Source organism: Balaenoptera musculus, chromosome 4 (genome assembly GCF_009873245.2).
Source record: "Balaenoptera musculus isolate JJ_BM4_2016_0621 chromosome 4, mBalMus1.pri.v3, whole genome shotgun sequence".
NCBI lineage: Eukaryota > Metazoa > Chordata > Mammalia > Artiodactyla > Balaenopteridae > Balaenoptera > Balaenoptera musculus.
In genome coordinates, this window is record NC_045788.1 from 116,130,432 (window position 1) to 116,155,198 (window position 24,767).

The following is a 24,767-nucleotide window of genomic DNA, read 5'->3' on the forward strand; positions in this document are numbered from 1 at the left end:
TAATCCAAATATTCAAATAATAGATATTTTGTCTATTAAGATATTAAGTGGCTAATATCATACTCAGAGGGAACCAGACAAAAAAAAAAAAAACAGGCCTTCACAGGCATCCATAATTTAAGTTCCTCTTGGTCATCCTTGGCATCATGGCAGCTAGGATTTCTGGGATCAGAGACTCTTCCAACTGGATAACACTGGGTGACTTTGCCACCTTCAATCAGCACAGCTTGAAGAAGAAAATAATACAAAAGTGCTCCCTTTGGTTTAGTTTTAAAAATAACAGTCATTGAAGATATTAAGGAACTAACAGTGCTCTAGAACTTGAGAACCTAGAGCAGCTTGATGCTGTTTGACAGTAAACTGAGTGGTTTAGTTGGAGGAATGCAAAATTAACTCAGAAAAGCTACTGAATAGGCTGTTAACTGTTTCCTAATAATACGACTTGAGATTTTTTTCTAATTAGAAAATAACAATATATACATGTTACTTATATTCAATGAGAAATACAAAAAGTACGTAAAGAAGAAAAATTGAAAATCATCCATAATTCACCACCAGAGAAAACCACTGTTAATATTTTGGTATAATTTCCCATCATTCTTTTTACCATGCATCTATGTATGGATATATGGGTACATGCACATCCTTATATGCATAGTTATATGTATGTTAGATTTAATATGTATAGATACTAATGTAAGTAGCTAATTTAACAAAGTTGGGATGGTTCTGTGTATATAATATTGCATCTTTTTAAATATAAAATTATAAACATCTCTCATAAAAGAGTTTCCAAAAATGGTTTTTAATAGTTACATTATATCATTGTATAAAAATTTATTTAACTATTTAGACAATTAAATATTCTTTTTTTTAACATCTTTATTGGAGTGTAATTGCTTTACAATGGTGTGTTAGTTTCTGCTTTATAGGATCTAAGGGTATAAACATTCTATGTCAGAGGGCATGAACATATTTTAAAGAACTTCATAAATCATCCAAAATTGCTTTCCAAGAAATACTAAACAATTACTGAAAAGAAAATATTCATGAAGTTAATCAACTAAATATATTAACTTATAATCATTATAAACATTCTATAATTGAACTAGAAGTCAAGGCAATTCATAAGGCAGTGTAATAGTTGAGAATGGGCTTTGAAGCCAACCTGTCTGGGTTTAATTCCACTCTGCTACTTGTTAGTTGGGCATTATATTAGTCTGTTAATGCTGCCATACCAGAATACCACAGGGTGTTCTGGGTGGCTTAAGCAACAGAAATTTATTTTCTTACAGTTCTGGAGGATGGAAGTCCAAGATCATGCTACCATCAGGGTTGGTTTCTGGTGAGATCTCTCTCCATGGTTTGCTGATGGCTTGCTGTGTTCTCACATGGCCTTTTTTCTGTGTACATATATCCCCAGGGGTCTCTTCCTCTTCTTATAAGGACATCAGTCCTATTGGATGAGGGCTCCGCCCTTATGACCTCATTTAACCTTATTTATCTCCTTAAAGACCCTATCTCCAAATACAATCACGCTGAGGTTAAAGCATCAACATATGAACTTAAGGGGAGACACAATTCAGTCCATAACAGATATGTTTCACCAAGTTACTTGGTGGTTGCATATGTGAGTTACTTCATTTGTAAAATAAACATGATAATACTTTATTGACTATGATGAGATTAAAAGTATTATAGATAAAACATTCAAGAAGAGTGCCTTACAAAATGCATTTAATAAATAAATAGTATCACATTAAAAATTGAAGGCTTACCTGTTCATTGTATACATTAATCATGATACACTATTAAAAAATAGCTTCTATTACAAAATGTATAAGTTGGACATCCCATTAGCCTTAGTAATTATTAAGAGAAATTAGTAGTTAATAGAAAAGAAATAGAAACATCAAGCAAGTTATCCAAGATCAACATCATACAGTGAGTTGGCAACATGATTAAGAATAAAAACAAATGTTTCAAGAAAAGATACATCCTTGCAATTCCTTTGAAATTAAGATAATTGTAAAAAAGAAGACTACTCATATTTTTGATGAATATTAATTTTAGCTGGTGGAAACATGAAGTTAGAAAAGAAACAAAATTTATGTCATTTGGAAGATTTCAGTTTTATTTATTTAAGATTTTTTAAACTGTCTCTCTTCCATATAGAAAATAAATCTCCCAATACAACCATTCCCAAAATATTTAGTAAAATGCTTAAGAATGAGAAAGACTAGTGCCAAGAGACTAACAGCATTCATCTTGCCTCTTTATTCTAATAAGCTTACTTGAAAATCGAGCAACACGTAAGTACTTACTGAGCTATGTTTTGTGATTAGTGGTAAGCCAAGTACAATTGGGATGCAAAATAAGTTATGACACATAAACAGAAAATTAAGACAATACAGATATGCACACAGTACCTTGGAGTATAGCTGAAGGACATCTAACTCAGCACAGCAGAGGGAGGTTGAACAGGAATGCCAGTGTTATAGTGGTTATGCTAAAAGAAATGGAGAAAATGACATTAAACTAAAGATGAATAGTAGATGGCTGGCCATGGAGGCGGGTCAAAGGGGGAGATCAACCAGGTAGGGGAAGGGAAATCTCCAGGTAAATAGACCACAGGACCAAAGACACAAACATGAGGAAAAAGTTGTAGAAAACTACAAGTAATTCAGTGCTGCTGAACCAGAGTTCCAGGGGGATGAAGCTGGATCATGGAATACTTGTACGTATTGTCAAAGCAGTTTGAAATTTAGTCTGTAGATAATGAGGAACAGCCTGATGTAGTGTTATTGACATCTTAAATAGCAGTTTTCTGTCAGTTCTTAAGAGGATGGGCTTGAAGGTGACAAAATTAGAAGCAGGAAGACCAATAAGAAGACTGTTTTGATGGTCCAGCCAGAATTGAGGTAGTGTAGATAAAAGGGAAAGAAGCTGAAAATGTTAAGAAGTACTTAAACATTAAAATGATCAACTTATGACTGTGTAGATACGGAACTGTGGGAGAGGAAGATGATTAAACAGGAAGTTTAGAAAGAGGAGAAATTTTGAGAGAAGCTGACACGTTCTGTTTCTGAAATATTAGGATCAAGGTGACGATGAGTGGTTGACAGAAAGTCGGATATATGAATCTAGAGCATGAGGATTAAGGCTGGGGTATATGGGTTGAAATAAGAGAATGGATAAGATCACCCCCTGAGTATTTAAAATGACAAATGAGTCAGGGACAGAATCCCGAGAAACACTGACTTTAAAGGATAAGTCATGTGCAAGAAGCCCATGGAAGAAGCAGGGAAGAGAGGAGAACGAGCAAAACACTGGGTTAGAGAAGACAAGTGTGCAAAAAATCAAAACAGACTGTTACCTCTGATGCATGCCCATTGGATATGCCAAATAGAAAATTATTTGTGACCTTAGAGATGTCAGTGTATGTATTGTGAGGTAGTGGGAAAACAAGCAGATTGTAGTGAGTTCCTTTGAGTAGGAGATGGATGTCTGGAAAGACGTTAGAATCTCTTTTGGCTTACACAGGCAGGAGGTAATGTCCGATCACCTGGGGTGATATACTATGGGATGAAGCAAACACAGAGACAGAACTGTCCAAAGTAAGCAATGTGCAGAGAAGTCTGACCCAGAGGTGGAATTATGGTTCAAGCCTAGGATTCCTAGCCTAACACAATGTGTCCTTATCTGAGAGAAAAAAAGGATTTCAAGTGGAGAACTAGTGACTGAAAAAAGCATTATCATTAGAACTTGAAAACAAAGGCACCACAAGCAGAAGTAGTAGTAAGACTGACTTTTATTGTTGTCACCTGCAAGTTACTCAAAAAAGATCCCTTAAATATACCCAGATTAAAGGCAGATCAAGTTACAAAGAATGTATGGGCTAGAATATGCAAGCAAGATTAAGTGGCTCTAACAAAGGGAGAAGAGTGTGGGGATAAGGAGCCAGGGAAGCAGAGAACGGGATTGACAGGAGAGAAACTTGATGAAAGTGTTCAGTCTGGCAGAAATATGCAAGAACACCATAACTAAATTGCCAGAATACATGTCAGGAAAGTAAATTATCCAAAGAAATAAGAAATGGACAAACCAAGAGAGATTAGCACTTCAGAAGTCAAAGATTTGTGAGAGCATCCATCTCAGGCACGCACAAATTACTCCATAAAGGTTTGTTGAATGAAGAACTGAATGAATAAGCAAATTAAGAGGAAAAAATAAGGTTTTTTTTACTGTGGATATTGGCAACAGTTTTATTCTGTTCTACTTTAAATTAGGATGGCTAGATAATATCTATTTTTCATCTAAAATTTTCACTTTTTAAACTGTGCATGAATTATCCCACACTTCGCTAGATGTGTTATTTTATAAAAGTAATCCTTTTTACCATGGAAAATTAAATGGAATCAGTGGAAGCCATTGATAAAGAGCACTTGTAAGCACTAAAAATTAGTTTTTTCTCTACTACTGCCCTATTTCTCAATGTCATCTCTCAGTAAGAAAGGTATTAATCTGTTCAGTTTTATCCTAGAACCATATTTTTACATTTAATTAAAGATACAACACATGCACAAAGCATACCATCACTAAAGGGCATACCTTAGTAAAGACAGTATAACATGCTTCTATAACCTAGCAAAGTCAATCTATGAGTAGAATAAATTAAGGGATAATTTAGTAACTGCCAGAATAGTCTGAGAAGATCTTGTCTGGAGGACAAAACAATAGAAAAATAAATACAAAATGATTAAATCAAAAGGTATACTTTCAATTTAATAAAATGATAAAGAGAAATGGACTTTGAGTCAGAAGGAAAATGTTCTAGTTCTATGACTTACTTTGTAGTCTAGGACAAAACATTTTAGTGCATTTGTGTTTATGTTTCCCAGTTCTTGCTTCCATTCCTTGCCCTCCTCATTTGCTATGCAGTAGCCATAATGATCTTTTGAAGACATAAGTCAAACCATATCACTTCCCTGCTTAAAACTCTCCAATATTTTCTTGTTACAATTAGAATAAAATCAAACCCATTACCCATGACCTTCATCACCCTACATGAACAGAGCCCTGCCTACCTCTCTGAACTGATGTCTTTCCACTTTTCCCCTCATTTACCATTCCTGGCTTGCTTTATGTTCCTTAAACCGTACAAAACTCGTATGTGCTATTTGTCTGTCTGGAATACTGAGCCCCAGGTCCTCCTTTGGTTGGTTGGTTTTCATCATTTAGATGTCAACTCAAATACTACCACCTCAAAGATATCTTCCTTGACTTTCTACAGGAAAATAGTTACCCCACCATCATCCATCTATCTCTTATCATATAACAATGACTTTACTTTATAAAACTTACCACTGTTGAAAATCATGTTTTCACTATTTAGTGTTTTATATAGGGTGTGTCTCACCTATACAACATCTCCTTGCCTATCTTATTCATGACTGAAATCACTGGGTCATAACTGATGCTCAGTAAGTATTTGTAGAAGAAAGAAAAGAAGGAAGGAAAAAAGGAAAGGAAGGGAAAAAGGAAAGGAGGGAGGCAGAAAGAGAGAACTAAATAAACACAATATTTGATAATAAAATGAGACAAAAATATGAAAAGGAATATTGGAAATAATCATCAAGACATTATTTAGATATCACAACATGCTTGACTATATTTAAATACCACACACTTGCTATGATTTAAAAGAACTCCATATACTATTGTTTTCATTTTCTTGATATTTCAGTGAAACCTAAACAATGCAAATATTTTATGCATATGTGAGGGAGTGGGTGTGGATATATGTTTTAATTTTCATGCTTTATTTGGGTGAATATAGGGTATAAAGAAACATAAGAGACACCCCTAGAGCACCTTCAAGATGTCAGCATTCACATACCCATGTGCTACCCCTCTAAATTACATTTCTCCAGCTGGCTTGGTTAATTTTGAAGTGAATGAACTAACAGTGCCATATCACACCCAAGCAGTACAAAACTGTGTAAAAACACAATGAAATAGTGATAAACAATGGATTATTTCAGTGGCATATGGCAGAAACACAGTCAGGCCAGCCTCAAATACAACCCTTGGATTCTGTCTAAAAATCAGTGCTTGAATTATAGACTTAGCATTCAAGGCACTCCTTGTAAGCAGTAAGCAGTTTTTCCAAAGAGGAGAAAAGGAGGGTCAGGTAAAGGAGAAAAAGAAAACACACTGGTCATTGGAGAAGAAAGATAAACTAGAATTAGTGAGTAGTGCATGCCTGCCAATCTACAAGGGGCAATATAAAATGTATGACACATTCAACAGGAAAAAATGGCAACAAATAGATTGATAAGTATGAAGGAAAATAAATATAGAGAATATCAGGGGACATAGAGCAAAGGAGAAAGAAGATAAACAAACAAAATTTTAAAATGTCCTTCTATACTCTCTCTCAGGGTATAAAATTGAAATTTTTACACTAAAATGATGACAAAAACCCCATGTTGCACATTAAAGAAAGGTTAGAAATATGTTGCTAAAGTCTGATCTTCACCATCCCTATGTAAAAAAAATCCCCTCTCCAGGACATGTCTTCCCCCTTTCTTCAATCCCCAACCATCTTCTTCTGGGGAACAATGAGTACTCACTCCAAATTTCTGAGATTAAAGCTTCCATGTGAAGAACCCATAGTGTAGCCCATTTTTTGCCTCTTAATATCTTATTTATAAACTGTAGTTCAATGTCAACAAGACTTTTTCAGTGACAAGTGAGAGATTGCACACACTAAAAATCAATAATAAAGTATTTTTTTCCAGAAGGAGTAGATTCTTGACTATTTGATGCCAGTGGCTACCCACATGTTTTCAAGTGAGAGTCTTGTTGATGCAGAGTTTCTTGATGACACAAGCAATCTGAATAAGGTGAATTATTAACATATTGAAACATTTCAAAATAGTTTGTAAAAGGAGTGACATCAGCAAGATGACCCAGCCCTTGTTTACCCATAGAAACACTGATTTACCAATGATGTATCGATCAGGATACCTTTATGAGAATTCCAGAATCCAGTTAAAAAGTTGCTGTGCAGCAGGCGAGAACAAAACCGAGGACAGACACACTGAAATAACTAAGAAGAGTAATTTCACTTTACTTGCATCAGCCTCTCCCCCAAGCCAGCACAGCTCATTGCCAAGATAGAATGCCCCATCTCATGACTACTCCCTCAGAGGGAAAGTGAAGAATGGAACATGCCTCCCATGTTTTGGCTTTCTGGAGAGCTGCATGAGGAACTGGTTTCTGTCTCAGCTCAGGTGGAGGACTGACAAAACCAGTATACTTTATATGTCTAGAAACGTCTGAAAACAAAGGAAAACTTTGGGTAGATTGTTGCAGCCAGCACAGCTAAGAGCAATTGGGAAAAGCAGCACAACCTTAGGATTCTCCCTCAAGAGGAAGGGAGAAGAGTGGAGCATGTGTTCAGCTTTCCAGCTCTTTAGAGGACTGCTCAAGAGACTGGTTTCTGTCTCACCTCACTTGGAACACTGATGGAATCAACATAGTTTGGATGTCTGGGGACCATTCAGAACATAGGAAAGAGATGGGTGGCTTGCCACAGCTGGCACAGCACAGCATGATCAAGAGAAGGTGAATAACTTGAGGTTCCTCCCTCAGGAGGGAGGGAGAAGAGTGGAGTGTGTTTTCAGGGTTGTGGCTTTCAGAGGGCTGCCCAAGTGACTGGTATCTGACTCAGAGCACTGAAAGAGAGCTGCTATACTCTGGAGGCCTTGAGGCAATGACAATAAGGAGGACTGGGTGGCTTGCTTCTGTAAAACTAGAGAACTTGCAGAGCCACAGACAGTCAAAAGATTACAGGCTCCTGAAAAAGAAACCAACAATTGAGAAATTGTCCATACAGGCCCAGAGAAGTCATATTGCCCAGCAAAAAGGTTTCAGAGGCCCTTGGAATCTCCAGTTGGCTGATTGGTGAGGGTCTGAGCCTCCATGAAGCCAGTCTGTAAGGACTGGGAGAGGTGACTGCTTTTTCAAGTGCAAAACTCCCAGACTTCCCTGGTGGCGCAGTGGTTAAGAATCCGCCTGCCAATGCAGGGAACACGGGTCCAATCCCTGGTCTGGGAAGATCCCAAATGCCGTGGATCAACTAAGCCCATGCACCACAACTACTGAGCCTGTGCTCTAGAGCCCATGCTCTGCAACTACTGAGCCCACACGCCACAACTACTGAAGCCCACATGCTTAGAGCCCATGCTGGCAACAAGAGAAGCCACCACAATGAGAAGCATATGCACCGCAACGAAGAGTAGCCTCTGCTCACCGCAACTAGAGAAAGCCCATGCACAGCAACAAAGACCCAACACAGCCAAAACTAACTAACTAACTAACTAACTAAATTTATTTAAAGAAATTAAATTAAATTTTAAAAATCCCAACAAAAAAATACAAAATATATGAAGAAAGAAGGAAACATGGCCCAATCAAAGGAACAAAAGAAATCTACAGAAAACAAGCATAAAGAAACAGAGGTATATGACTTACCTGAAAAAGAATTTAAAATAACTGTCATAAAGATGTTTCATGAGCTCAAGAAAACAATGCATGAACAAAATGAGAATATCAACAAAGAGATAGAAAATATTTTAAAAGAACCAAACAAATTTTGGAGCTGAAGAATATAAACCTGCACTGACAATGTCACTATAGGGGTTCAACAGCAGATTTGATCAATCAGAGAAAGTGTAAGTGAACTTGAAGATAAGTCATTTAAAATTATGCAATCAAAGGAAAAACAACAATGAAGAAGAAGAAGGAGGAGGAGGAGAATGGGAAGAAGAAGAAGAATGAAAAAGAATAAGAAAACCCAAGGGATTTATGGGACACTCCTAAGTAGATCAGTATATTCATTGTAGAAATCTCAGTAAGAGAAGGCAAGAGAAAGGGGTAGAAAGTTATTTTAACAAACAGTGGCTGAAAACATCCTAAATCTGGGAAAGGAATAGACATCCAGATTCAAGAAGACTAACAAATTCCAACTAGAATGAATCCAAAGAAGTCTAACCAGAGACATATTTTTAATCAATTTGTCAAAAGTCAAAGACTAAGTAAGAAAGAATTTTGAAAGCAGCAAGAGAAAAGAAACTCATCATACATAAGAGAACCCCCTTAAGACTTGTGATATTGTGGCTTATAAGAAATATATATTTGGTCTTCATCCCTGTTTCTGGCACGTTGCACTCAAAACCCTTGGAATTTCCTGAGTGATGAAAGTCATAAAGGTGTCTTTTTTATGTTAATGAGGTGACTTTTGGACCCCTAAGAATGGGGGTTTCCAGTGGAGCCAGCCATGTGATTAGAAGTTTAGAATTTTCAGTCCTACCCTTCAACATCCAAGGAGAGGAGAGGGACTGGAGGTTGAATCAATCACCAATGGCCAATGAGCTAATCAATCACTCCTATGTAATAAAGCCTCCTAAAACCCCAAAAGGATGGGGTTTGAAGATTCCTAGTTGGTGAACATGTGTAAATTCAGGGAGAGTGACATGCCTGGAAAGGGCACAGAATTTCCATACCCTTTCCCCATATCTTGCTCTATGCTTCTTCCATCTGGCTCTTCCTGAGTTATATCCTTTTATAATAAACCAGTGATCTAGTAAGTAAAATGGTTCTCTGAATTCTGTGAGCTGCTCTAGCAAATTAATCAAACCTGAGGAGATCATGGGAACCTCTGATTTATAGCCAGTCAATCAGAAGTACAGGTAATAACCTGGACTTATACTGGTCTGTAAAGTTGAGGAAGATGATCTTGTAGAACTGAATCCTTAATCTGTGGGATCTGATGCTATCTCCAGGTAGATAGTGTCAGAATTGAGTTGAATTCTCAGACACCCTACTGGTGTTGAAGAATTACTTGGTGCTGTGTGGGAAACAACCCCTCCTCCACCCAACGACACACACACACACACACCCATAGCTTTGGAATTGCTACCAGAACCAAAAGAAGATTATCAGTGAATTTCTCAGCAGGAACATTACAAGCAAGCCAGGAGGGAGTGGTATGATATGTACAAAGAGCTCAAAGAAAAACCTGCCAATCAAGAATATCATTCCTGGCAAAGCTGTCCTTCAGAAATGAAGGAAAGATAAAGACATTCTGAGACAAACAAAATCTAAGAAAATTCAGCACCACTAGAGCTGGCTTAAAAGAAATGCTAAAGGGAGTCTGTCAAATGGAAAAAAAAAGGACATTTAACAGCAATACAAAAGTATAAATATTACTGGCAAAGGTAGATATTTAGACAAATAAAGAGTGCTGTAATACTGCAGTGGTGGTGTGTAAATCACTTTTAATTCTGGTATACAGGTTAAAACACAAACTATAAAAAATAAATATACCGTGTAAATCAACTATGCTCCAATAAATTTTTTTTAATAAAAATAAATAAATAAATAAACAAACCCAACAAATTGTGTAGAGTAGGATCATACCTCAACATAATAAAGACCAGGTGCAACAAACTCAGAGCAAACATCATACACAATGAGGAAAGATTGGAAACTTTTCCTTCAAGATCAAAGATAAGACAAGGGTGCCCACTCTCACCATTTTTATTCAACATAGTACTGAAAGTCCTAGCTAGAGCAACTAGACAAGATGAATAAATAAAAAATATCCAAGTTGGAAATGAAGAAGTAAAATTGTCATTATTTGCAGACAACATATCGTATATATAGAAAATCCTGATGACTCAATGAAAAAAACTGTTAGAACTAATTAACAAATTCATTAAAGCTGCAGATATAAAATTAACATACAGAAATCAGTGGCATTTCTATACACTAACAACAGAATACCTGAAAAAGTCATTTAAAAAAGTATCCCATTTATAATAATAACATCAAAAACAATAAAATACTTAGGAATAAATTTAATTTAACCAAGGAAATAAAGGATCTGTGCAATGAAAACTATAGGACTTTGATGAAATGAAAAAAAACACAAATAAATGGAAAGATATCCCATGTTCACAGATGGAAAGAATTAATATTGGTAAAATATCCATACTATCCAAAACCATCTATAGTTTCAATACAATTGCTATCAAAATTTCAGTGGCATTTTTCACAGAAATAGAAAAATACTAAAATTTGTATGGAACCACAAAAGACCTTGAATAGCTAAAGCAATCCTGAGAAAGAAGAAAGCTGAAGGCATTACATGTCCAGATTTCAAACTATACTACAAAGCTATTGTGATCAAAACAGTATGGTACTGGCCAAAAAATGGACACAGATACCAATGAAACTTTTATCTTACACAATACACAAAAATCCACTCAAAATAGATTAATGATTTAAATGTAAGATCTGAAACTATAAAATTCCTAGAAGAAAACATAGGGGAAACTTTTTATGACATTGGTCTTGGCAATGATTTCATGGATATGACACCAAAAGCACAGGCAACAACAGCAATAAAATGGGACTACATCAAGCTGAAAAGCTGATGCACAGCAAAGGAAAGAATCAATAAAGTAAAAATACAATCTATTGAATGGGAGAATATATTTGCAAAACATATATTGGATAAGAGGTTGATATCCAAAATACATAAGAAATTCTGACAGCTCAATAGCCAAAATAAATAAATAAATGTGATTTTAAGAATCAGCAAGGGACTTGAATAATCATTTCTCCAAAGAAGATATATAAATGGTCAACAGGTATGAAAAGATGTTCATCCTCACTAATCACAGAAATGCAAATCAAAGCCACAATGAAATATCACCTCACACCTGTTAGGATGGCCATTATAAACACACAGACACACATAAACACACACACACACACACACACACAAACACAAACACACTCTAACCAGTGTTGGTGAGGATGTGGAGAAATTTGGACCCTTATTAGTCAGAATGTAAAATGGTGAGTTGCAATGGAAAACAGTATGGAGTTTCCTCATAAAGTTAAAAATAGAACTACTATATGATTCAGTAATCCCACTTCTGGATATTTATCCAAAAAACTGAAATCAGAATCTCGAAGAGATATTTGCACTCCCTGTTTATTGCAGCATTATTGACAATAGCCAACAGGTGGAAATAACCTAAATATACATTGACAGATGAATGGGTAAAGAAAATGTACATATATATATATATATATATATATTTATATACACACACACACATATATGTATACACACACATATATATATCACAATAGAATATTGATATTCAGCTATAAGAATAAAAGGAAATACTGTCCTATGCAACAACATGGATAAATCTTGAGGACATTATGCGAAGTGAAATAAACCAGTGAAAGAAGGGCAAATAATACATGATTCCACTTTTATGTAGTGGAGTCACTTATATGACTATCTAAAATAGTCAAACTCACAGAAACAGAAAGAAGAATAGTGGTTGCCACGGGCTGGTGGAAGGGGAAAATGGAGAATTGCTGTTCAACGGATTTAGAGTTTCAGTCATGCAAGATGGAAAAGTTCTTGAGATCAGCTATACAACATTGTCCTTTTGTTTTGTACACTTACAATTCTGTAAAAAGAATACATCTCAAGTTATGTGTCTTTTGCCACAATTAAAAAATAATTTGTAACATTCACCAAAAAAAAAAATTCCTTACTTTATTTATAAATATGAAAGTACCTTTTAATCTATAGCTTATTTTTATTTATATATACTGTTCAATGATTTAAAAGTAATCATTGTAAAATTAAATTATCTTGGCAAATATGGCTTCTTACAGTAGGAAATATTTACCTTCATACAGTGACTGAAAAATAAAGATTTCCTAATCTCAACTCACTGCTCTCTAATAATAATATAAAATTATAAATTAAAACTTTCAACTCCTATTTGAAGCATGAAACTCCAGAGCCACTCCATATTAAGGGGAAAAAATATGTGCTTAAAGCTAAGATTCAAATTTTATTTCCCTGGAGGAGCTTCTGTCCTCAGAGAACCCACCACCAATATAAATCATAATACAATGATAACCAAAGGGACTTCCACAGATAATGACATTTATTGCATTACCTCTGAATTGCCCCAGCCTAATGGAGAGTAGCCCCAAAGCATATGTATACTGCAGATCATTGTACTTAAAAAGTCAAATGTGTTTTGTCTGTATTTTAAAATGTTGCTACTTACGCACCAAACATGGGTTCCACTGTCCACTTCTCTCACACAGCCTTTTACACAACATAAAACCTTTAATCATGGTATTAGTATACTCTTCCAAGCAAATGAAATGATGACTTGCTCACATCCCTGCTTTTCCCATATGATCATGGCAAAATGAGATATGGGCAATTAACTGGTTAGCCCAATTCAGCATGGACTCTTAATAAAATTGTGAAGAGGGAGTAGTCTGTGGTTCATGTAGAAAATTTGGGAAGAGCTCATTGTGAGGCTAATGAAAATATTCATTTATTCATCTCTATGAGGTCAGGAAAAGCATGTTATTCTGGTTTTCACTATGTCCCCAACGCTCTGAAAGTGTTCAGTAAAAATTCCTTGAAGGAATGAGTGAAGGCATGCCCAAGGTTATATGGATCTAGTCTGGAAAAGGGTAATTAAGCAAAAGTACATGCCTTGACAGTATATTAAAATACCAAGCAAACAGCTCTTTATTGCCATAGGAGTCTTCGTTATGGTCAACATTATGAAATCTACAATTCAGAGCCAGTCTCCCGTATTTATTTAAGTGTTCACATAGAATTTATTCACTTATGTTTTCTTCATAAAAGGCATTATTTAAAACTTGTTAGCTGAATCCAAAAAATTAACGACTACTTCTTTTTCCATAATTTTACCCAAATGATGAAGTACACTTTAAACATATACCGTGCTGTATGTCAATTATATCTCAATAAAACTGGAAGGAAAAAAAAAGTTCATGGAGAAAGACTGCTGTAGTGTCTGAAATTGTATAATATACAAAACATGCAGCCAACTTTGCTCTAAATAATCTGAAAACAAATTTATATTCAGCGTTTAAGCTTAAACCTTAATCTTACCAAAGATTAAATATATCCTGCTGTCCAGTAGTTTGTGTTCTGTAAATCTTTCTTTAAACAATCTCAAATGAATGAATTTATTCTCACAATTTGTGCATTGTTAGAATTGTCCAGTAATTTCATCTTAAGTAAATAACTATATTTATTTATGCCAGTAATGTTACAAACCTTTATCATTCTTCCTGAAATCACTTAGCTGGACTTGCCCACTCATTTTTAACAGATGGCCTAGCCTCCTACCTCACAGAGAAAATAGCAACCATCAGTCACAAACTCCACCCCCTACATTATCTGCATGTTCCTCATCCTTCCAAAGATAACACCTCTATCTGTATTCTCGATTTCATCTTCCCCTCCCTTCCCTTTTCCTCTCTTCATGGGTTCTTTCAATAACTGCTTATCGAGTGCCTTCTAGTGTCAGAATATTCAAAGCTGGGGATACAGTGTTAACCAAAACAGACGAAGGCCCTCTCCTCATGGATTTTCCATTCTACTGTGTCCTCCAAGCCCTTTTTAACGTTCACCTCCTTTTTCATCTTCAATATATCCTCTCTTGGTGGCTCTTCTCTTTCAGCTTACAAGCCTATATAACTCATCTTCACACTAAAAATGCATCTTCTCACTTTGCTGACCTTGAAGGTATGTGTCTCCTTCCCATACTGCTACAATCTAGAATCAGCTGCAGTTTCTGTCTCTCCTTGCACTACCTTTTTTCACTCCTCAATGCACAGCAATTTTACTTTTGTTCTCTTACTCTAGTGAAACATTATATATCCTCAGGCTTTGACATAGTCCTACTTCCTTTGAATTCTCATGAATTCTAGGACAGAATGTAGTTTGTTCTCTTTTTGCTGCCACCTGTTCCTCTGCCTGCACCTTTACCGTTGGACTCCCCTAGATTCCTACTTTGGCTCTCTTTTCTCATTCTATCCATTTTTCCTGAACCATCCTACCTATGGTTTCAACTTCTACCTATGTGCCAATGACTCCAAAATCCTGTATATTCAGACCCTCCTAAATACCTTATCTACATTTTCAGGTAGCCAATAGACATTCGTTCTTAAATGCCCACCAGCATCACTTGCTAAAGAGATGGTACTTACTGCTACAGAGTAGCATAAAGAAAAGTATTACCAGCTATGGAACAGAAAAGCTCCAAAACGCCAGTGATTTCGTGAAATAGGAGTATTTTTCTTGCTTATATAAGGTTCAGTTGGTGTTGGTGGTGGCAGTGTAGTGCTGGGGTAAATCTGGTCCCCTGACCTAAGTTCCTAGAGACTCTTTTATTATGTGGCTTCCAAGGTCATCCAACAGGGCTTCATCTGGCCTGCAGTTGGGAAGAGAGTTCATTAGATGGTGCGGAAGGCTTTTACGCACCAGTTCTAGATGTGGTATATTTCACTTTTACCCGTATTCCAAGGAACAGAATTCAGTCATATGGTCCCATGTAGATACAAAGGGCTTGGGAACGATAGTCCATAGTCTAGCAGCCACTTTCCAGCTGTACAAGGGCAATGCAGATTTCCAATAGACATCTAGCATTCTCTGCCACAGAAGTCATGGGTGACCTTTGCAGAGACAGACTTTTGTTTCCAGTCAGTTGAATAAGGACTGAGAAGTATGAAAGTGGAGACTATCTGGGCACTTCTCTTTCTGGAAGCACAACTAGAGGTGCTAATTTAATTTAATGTTTACAGAACCAAAACTTGTTTGTTAAGGCAAGGAAAGAGCTTGGAAAGCAACTGGCCTCTCTGTCTTCTACCTTTATTCCTTTAATCCAAACTTCGCATAATTACCAGAATGTCATAGGTTTCTTCCCTAATTTTTTCCTCTGTAAATTTATGGAATTAGTTTTCTGGTAATAAAAGTAACAGATTAATCTTTCTGAAACTCAGTTAATCATTTCGTTCCCTGTGTTAAGACATTTAACAATTCTAAGATAAAGTACAAGCACGTACTGTGTCATGAAAGCCTTACAACAGGACGCCAGCCAAACTTACCTATCTCACTGAACTCACTTGTCTCCCATCAGTTCAGCAGTATTCTAGTCTCCCTAAGGTTGGAAGAAGCCAAGAACAAAGAGGATGCTGGGAATATCCTTCCTATGATGTTTTGAGTTAGAATCAACCATTGAGAGGCACCACACAAGATTTGGAAGGTAAAGAGAAAAAGAGGGCATTATTCCTCAGATATTGCAAGCAGGTGCTTGCGTAGTTATGAGATCTGAAGTACCTTCTGAGTGGCTCTTGAGAATCATTCCATAGATATTCTGCACTATAGTAGTCTTTATCTCCCCAAGGCCTTCCAATGAATATAAGCTTCTAATTCCCTGAATTAAACATTTCAACCTTGAAATTTAGAAAGTGCCTGAAATTTTCCTGAACAAACATTGATATACCCACCCAAGTGGACACACGCGCACACACAAAAACACACCCTACGCTCCAGCCAAACCGAAATTCTTGCCATTACTAAAATCCAGTTCATTGTTTTGATATCTGTTGCTCTCTTTGCATGGTGCAAATTTTCCCCGACATTTCTGCCTGAAAAATTCCCACTGTCTTTCAAATTCACCCATCATCTCCTAACTGAAACCTTCCCTGCTTCCCCCAATTACTGACACATTCTCCATGGGGAGCCCATAACATCTTGTTCGTACCTCTCACAGGGTACCTAAAACATTGTTTACATACCCCACCTTGTCGAGAAGAATCATGTTTTGTTATACTTTGTGGCCTCAGTTGCTAGTGCAAAGACTGTCACATAGTAGGCTTTCAACAACATGGGTTATAGGGTCCACTTTTTAAAAAAAGGTTCCATTTTGAAACAAAATGTCATTAATATAAATGAACATTTTCTTCACAGCATACTCTCAAAACTGAGAGAGTAAACCTGTATGTGAGGAATGCACCTAAGGCTCACTGAAGCATCCTGGGAGCCCCTCTCTCCTGGAGTACGTGAACATGAACGGACAGATAAGCAACTTATCCTGCCTGCCCTCCCGCCCCACCACTTGCCTTTCTCCTCTGAATCTCTTTATCACTCACAGATGTAGTTATTCCATATACTGGCATCCTAGGAAACAGGTTTTATCCCAGTTCCTGACTCCGGGATCCTCATACATTTCACTCCCAAACACCTGCTGTAGAGGAAAGGGCTCCTGCATGTCGTCACGTGAATGACACTGCATGGCTGACCTTCCCACGGGAGATGCCCTGGTTGCCCAGGCAAGTGGCACCACCTGCCACCTCAGCAGCAGCCTGGGTGCAGGGGACCGTACTCCAGCCACGTGTGCAAGGCAGTAGCAACACAGCCAGGAGAGGAGCCCCAGCTGCAACGTCAGATTTCCCTCATTAACACGGGCTCAAAGTGACTCTGCTATTTCAAATGGCTCCTCTTTTATTAAATTGATGCCAGTTTCTGTGTCTTGCCCTATCCCAGGAATTTTCAGACTGCTGCTGAAGGCAAAGACAGAGAAAAAAAATTAATCTGACGAGCCCTTTTGCTTGGTTTTAATTTCCATGAGAAGCTTTATTCAGATGAAATACTTTTAAACATTTTAAACAAAAGTTACAACCGTGCATTCTATTGATTCAGCAAATATGGCATTTATTGAGCATTGGCTTGACCAGGGTTGTCTTAGGAGCTAGAGTAGACTGATAAAACAAGATAAACATGTTCCTTGCACTCTTGGAGCTTCTAGTGGGGTTTTATTGAAGGGTTTGGGGAATAAATAAAAAAAAATAAATGTGCAATATAAGAGTAAGCGCTATGAAGAAAAACAGAGCAGAGCAAAAGTATAGAGAGGGCCCATGGGGGTAGACGGAACACACTCTTTAAGCCGGCGTGGTCCAACAACTCCACTGTGATGCGGAGCCCTTAGTGTCAAAATCTGAATAAAGCAAGGGAATAAGCCAGGGAAGTATCTATGGGAAGAGCATTCCAGGCAATGAGAAGAGAAAGGCCTGGGGTAGTAGAGTCTGGAGTGTTCAAAGAACAGCAAGAGGGCTAATGTGGCTTCACGTGAGAGGTGGGAGATGAGCTGGAGAGGTGAGCAGGGACCGGGTCACTTAGAGATTTGCAGCTGAAGTCAAGGCTTTAGTGCGAGCCTAAATTACTATGACACTTGTGACAGGACTTTAATTAGGGCCACGCTCAACGTTCCTTACTCCTCTTGGGGAATGAAAATAAATTAGCCAGTCTAGAAGGAGTAAAACCAAGAAAGTTATTCCTGGTGCCAATTGTTCTGTAATTTGTTATGCTATCTATTTTCTAAAAGTAATTACCTTGTTAAAACTTCTCATTTATTTACACCCAAAGGACTTTGAATAAACTGAAGTTAAATGGGTGTGAGTGTTTTTACAAAGTTGGGGGAAATTACTTAGCCTGTGGTAGAAGAGATTTTGCCAATGCCCTTGTGAAATTCTTTTAATTTCCTGGGAATGCAGTCATGTTTTTTTGATTTTTGATTAAACCTTAGAAGATGATCTACTGTTTTACATATGAGAACACTGTGACTTTTGCAAAAGTCATGCAGGTCACGGTGGCTCTTCCAATCAGATTTTGGCAGCACTTCAGGATGTGGGGTGGGCTTGGGAGCCAGATACACCCGGACTTACAATCCAGCCATATTCCTTCTGCTACTCTGAGCCCCAGTTTCCCCAAATTGGTTGATAATTGGAATCAAATGTAAACATCTAGCCTAGTGCCTGGCACATCACATGCACTTTAAACTAGTATTTCTGTCTCTTTAGTACCAGTCATTACACTTCATAAAGCTGGTGAAAAAGAACACTGTTGTACTTCTTCTCTGAAGAATATTCCCCAAGGCCACAGCGTATTTTGTTTTCTCCATTAACTTTTCCCTTTCTCTTACCATATCTCTTAGAAGCTAAGTCAGAGTAAGAAAAGCCCTCCCTTCTCCCCAAATATAACAACCTTCAAACAGAAATAGGCCGCTGTTGTAACCAGGACCTCTGCCACATCATATACACAACAAACAAATGGATCCCAAACCTATCTGGCAGGATTTTAATACCTATTATTGACCCTTCTAGACCCACATGCTGCTACATTTTGGTTTGAAAGACATTTCTACACATGTAAATTCACTCCCATTGATAGATTAGCCACTTAATCTCAAAGTACGTTGCATGAGTGCTATCTGGTTCTAGGATTCATAGTAGCAATTTGTAACTTGAAGAAAGAAAATATACAGTGGCACCTAGCAGATATTTGTCTCTGGCTTCTTATGTGACAAAACCCTCTGGAACTTTTGTAGTTGCTTCAAGTTTCTAAGCTCCCAGGGAAGCATCTTTGAAGAGCAACAAACTTGCTGATATAAGGGAGAATTCTTGAGGTTGTTATTCCAGATTTCATGAATCATTAACGATCTGAGGTAAACCCAAGGTTTACCAACTGGCAGTTTTGTTCATTTGCTTCCAATTCATTGTCACCATTATGTAAAAATGGCCCACCCTACACAGGATACTTACCTATCTGCCTATTCGGTCATGAACTGCCCCCGGCAACTAGAGCCTCAGCCCAGTGCTGGGCTACATATTGACTTTTGGCATTGCTCTTAAGTCTATTCTTGTCACAAACTCATAGTATAAATCATTTTCAGTTTATTAAAATTCAAAACACATATATTAAAAATCTAAGTATCAAAATTGCATGTAGACACTAGAAATTTCTTAACAATGTCAAGGTGTAAAACCCATTTGCTCTCTTCCATGGCCTTTGGTGCTCTTTCCTTCTAAGCAGGGGTGCTTGGGGGAACTTATTTCAGAGTCAGATTCCCTGGACTTCAAAAGATTCCATGTAGAATATTGGAGGTATTGAGGAATATATTTTCCTGCTTTTCCCAATGAGGTTCTAAGAAGCTAGCAGACTGGCTAGAGCTGTACTGAAGAAAACAAGCCAGAAAAGAGAAGTAGAAATTCACTGTGACATCATGGAGAAAAGGGAAAGTAACCCTTTTCATTATCATCTTTTTCCCTCTTCTTTGATCAGAATTCTTTTCATCTCCTCTGAAACTTCCACTCGCTTCTATGCTTCCAAAGCCCATGTCTACTGTATCTTACATGTAACCTTGCCACGTTCACTAAATTGAACAGAGAATGTTTTTTCAATGTCTCCATTTACAGATTCGAGTTTTGACCTTTCTCTTACATAGTAATATCTGGTATTATATACTAGATATTAATAAATAGTAACCACTATTATGGTAACCAATTCATCAATATTATCTTCATTAGAATTAGTGATAATTACCATCAATAGGAATTTCATAACGTGAAAGAAATAACTGTCATCTGTAAGAAACAATATCCTACTTTGCTGAAAGATTTCCCACCTTCACAATGAAATATTTTATATTTCTCCTTCCCCATGAAAAGGAGATAACAAACATTTTTGAATAGACATAGCCTTATTCATTGTGGACAATTATACCACTGACAAAAGTACTTTACTACATTTTGGGATAAAGTTTTAACAGATATTTCCTGTTTCATTCAGTAGATGAAGCATGAGTATTTGGTTCAGTAAATGAAGCATGAGATTTAAATCAGGATTAAAAAAATGTCCCCTGAACATTTTACTTCCAATGGAAACATTTGAATGTTAACAATTCACTTTCTTCTTTGGCTCTCCATTGTCACCAGATCCTCTTATTGTCTTATGTGTAATATTTATAGGGTCATATTTAGATAAAGCAAGAACATAAATAAGAGATTAAAAACAAACTCATCATTGCATGGTACATATAAGGAAATGTCCTAAGTATCATTAATGACCAGGCTCCTTTCTTTCCATGCCACTTTTTTACTCAGGTTTCTACTGTATGCACATTATTTGATGGGATAAGTATAAAATACTTATAGTAACATGTATATTACAGGTATCCCCAGAGACATGAAGCAGCAAATATGTGCTTTTTCCTAAATAGAAAAAAATAAAAATAAAACAAACTAAAGCAATGGCTTCCAAAGCATGGACGCTGGACTAGCAGTAATATCATTACTAAGAACTCATTAAAAATGCAAATTATCAAGGCTCCATCTCATAAATACTGAATCAGAAACTCAAGAGTGCAGCCCAGCAATTTATGTTTTAACAAGGTCTCCAGGTGATTCTGAAGCAGCTGAAAGTTTGAGAACCACTGACAAAGGGTTTTTCTTTTTCAATTAGAATTAATGTATTTTCTTTACGTGTATTCACACCTGGAAGTCTTTAAAAAGTCCCATTTCATGACTAAGACCAAAGTAATAGACTTGCTATGCAAGTAGTCCAGAGATAACCATGAGAGTCATCCATCAGTACCAAAAACTTCAGTTGAGCCTGGGTTTGTAAGTCAGTAAAGAAAATGAAGGTTTTATCATAAAAAATAAAAATGCAAAGACATGTGCATCCATGGAAGTCAAAATGCCATTATTTAAATGCTACCTACATGTTCATAACTATTCCAAAATGAAATAAAAATTCATTTAGGTAAGCTAAGAGAATATCACTTAAAGATGTGTGGTTGGCAGAATTCTGGCTCCTGTAATATTTGTTCATTACTCCCAGGAATATATTAGATTATATAGCAAAAGGAACTTGGAAGATGTAATTAAGATCACTAATCAGCTGACTTTAAAATAGGGAGATTATCCAGGTAGACCTAATATAATCACATGAGCCCTTAAAATCAGAGATCTTTCTCCAGCTGGTAGCAGAAGGGGAAGTCAGAGAGTCAAAGCAGGAGAAGGATTTGACCTGCTACTGTTGGCTTGAAAAAGAAGGAGGTTAAGGAAATGGGGACCTCAGTCCTACAACTGGATTCTAAAAACCACCAGTGAGCTTGGAAGCAGACTCTTCCCCAGAGCCTCCAGGTAAGAGCCCAGGCTGGCTGGCACCTTGATTTCAGCATTTAGAAGGTGCTGAGCTGAGAGAACCTAGCTGAGCCATGTTATGCCCAGATTCTGACTTCAAGGACTATAAGATAAGGAATGGGTGTTGTTTTAAGCTGCTGAATTTGAAGTAATTTGTTATGGCAGCAACAACAAACAAATACTGGCTGTTAACTTAAAATGCTGTTGCAAGTCACCCACATTTTGCAATGAACCTGCTGCTTTTGACGGCAAAAGAACCACCTGAAAATTTAACATTCAGAACATGAGGTCTTCCCTAGTGAGCTTTTGTAATAGTCAGATTATCTGAACTATCCCTTTGGCTTCCTAAAGGCAGTCACTCCTTCAGTACATTTGCCTTGAAGGCACACTCACTTTCCTTTTAGGCTAGACAGCAGCATCTAATATTCATATATCAATCTCTGGAAACTAGAAAGATGTGCCTATCTTTTTTCTTTGCTCTCCTCCTTTAGAGGAATCTTTCTGTGTAAAGGGAACTTAGTTCATGGGTTCAGAGAAGAGCCACAGCTAGCCACATTGCCATATCTTGATGGGCTTTAATCTGTGACATATTGTCAAACCCCAGCATTTAAAGGAAAACAAAGTCTTTCAAATGTGAGTTCAGTCATTTTTCACTTTGCAGACATTTAATTTAACTCTTTTTATTTAAGGGAAGCATGAAGAGGGCTCCTCATAAGTTTATGATATTACCCACATAGTGAAGTCCCCAAGCCCTTGAAGAAGCCAGGTTAACAAGGAGACTCTGGGCAAAGGTGACAGATGGTGTATTAGTTGCTAGGGCTGCTATAACAAAGTACCATAGACCAGGTGGCTCAAACAACAGGAATTTATTTTCTCATGGTTCTAGAGGCTAGAAGTCCAAGATCAAGGTGTCAGCAGGGTTGGTTTCTTCTGAAGGCCTTGTAGGTGGCTGTCTTCTCCCTGTGTCTCCACAGGGTCTTCCCTCTGTGTATGTCTGTGTCCTAATCTCCTCTTCTTATAAGGACATCAGTCATATTGGATTAGGGTTCACTCCAATGACATCATTCAACCTTAATTATTTTCTTAAAGGCCATATCTCCAAATACAGTCCCATTTTGTGGTACTAGGAGCTAGGACTTCAACACATAAATTCAGGGTGGGGGTGGGGTGGAGAGGGGGACACAATTCAGCCCATAACAAGTGGCATTCAGTTACTTACTTCAGGAGTATAGCTCATCTATTCATGGCTACCAATGGTCCATCCAGACAGAGCATCAGAACCTTTCTCACTTTTGTCAAGGGGCTCCAGAAGTGGTTTATCTCCTATGTAAGGCCAGAAAGGATAATAGCTATATTTGCAAAAATTAGGTAATAGGAAGTGATAGAGCCATGATAAAGCCAAGTCTGCTGATACAAAGCCCAGTGACCTTTCTATTTTGTTGTACCATTAGTACTGCTTTACAACAAAAAGCTTCTCAAGAAACCATTTGCATTCTCTTTATATCATAGTTACTAAGACATTCCATTAAATTATAAATACATTAACATTTATCCATTCAACTGTTTATCTCTCTTGTGTTCTCTCCATGCTTCCTGAAGTATCCATAATGGAGAGGATTCAATTTTATTTAATTTCATGTATTTCACTGAACATAAAAGCTAATTAAAATAATCCTTGACATTGATTTCATCAGTGTGGCAGACACTGTAACTGAGTGGTTTACGTGCATTATCTCATTAAACTCACAATAACCCTGTGAGCTAAACAAATGTCAGAAATGGGAACTGAGGATTAGAGGTTCAGTGTCTTGCCAAAAGTCACACACCAGTATACAACAGAGCCGGGTCTATCAAGATATATACAACTGCCTCTCTGATGGTGATTAGCTTCAGAATATGATAGGCAAAACTTCTATTACAGAATGAAGAAAAGTGGCATCATAATTCATGAGTTCCAGTATATAATGAAAAAATATATTGGCAAGAGGTAACTCACTAATTGTATTGCTATATAATATAAGCTCTGGCCATCAACCTGTCCTTACAAAGTTTGGATGCTTCTGCATGTGAAACACATCATGGGCTTTTAGAGGTGGAAAAACCCTTTCTATTTTGTACCAAATTATAAGATCCTCTAGAAACATTATGTTCAAATATATAAAATGGAATTAAGAATAGAATATAATTTTCAGACAAGAGGCACACTACTCTGGTACTCAGGTCAAAATCATTAATGTAATGGCTGTGACTACCTACTTCAGAGACAACATGAAGAAGGAATGGGCATTTTCAAGAGGAAAAACATAAACAAGCACTGCCTTGGAGAGAACAAACAGACATACATCGAAAGCAAACCTAGACCAATTCTTCTCCAGGAACAAAAATTAATCTAAAACTCACACTAGTAAACTTCTTGCTAGGAAAAACAAAAAAAATTCAATATTTGAATGACACTACAAATTCCTATTGATCTATTACAAGTAAACTATTACCATTTCCTAGTAATATTTTTATTGTTCTAGCAGACTGTTGAGAGCAACTATTCTCTTTTCTTGTCAAGCCTTGAATTGAAACAACCTCATCTACAAATTCAGTGCCACGACCAGGAAGGACTCCAGCTTCACTGAGAGCCTGGAGGTCTAGGTGTGCCTCCCCATCTCCAACTGTGGAGAGGCACATCGCCTTCTGCTGGTTAAAACTCTGAGGCCACAGCATAAATACCCTTCAAAAAAGTGAAGTAAAGAATCCAGATAAACATGTGCTACAAAAATTTTCCACCAGCAAATCTGCACTAAAAGGAATGTTAAAGGAAATTTGGGGGGCACAGGAAAAGTATACCA

At 37.1% G+C, this 24,767-nt stretch overlaps 1 protein-coding gene across 2 annotated transcripts in view; it reads right to left on the minus strand.

Moving 5' to 3' along the window:
* Positions 1-962: 962 nt before the first annotated feature.
* Positions 963-24,767, minus strand: part of NRIP1 (nuclear receptor interacting protein 1) — a 258,524-nt gene continuing 234,719 nt past the window's right edge. Inside the window, exons 7-9 of one of the 2 annotated variants that reach the window (XR_005019643.1) lie at positions 23,147-23,250; positions 2,430-2,509; positions 963-1,456 (exon numbers count right to left, since the gene is read on the minus strand). The gene's annotated coding sequence lies outside the window, so the exon portion shown is untranslated. The remainder of the gene's footprint in view (positions 1,457-2,429; positions 2,510-23,146; positions 23,251-24,767) is intronic. The other variant, XR_005019644.1, reaches the window with a different exon arrangement.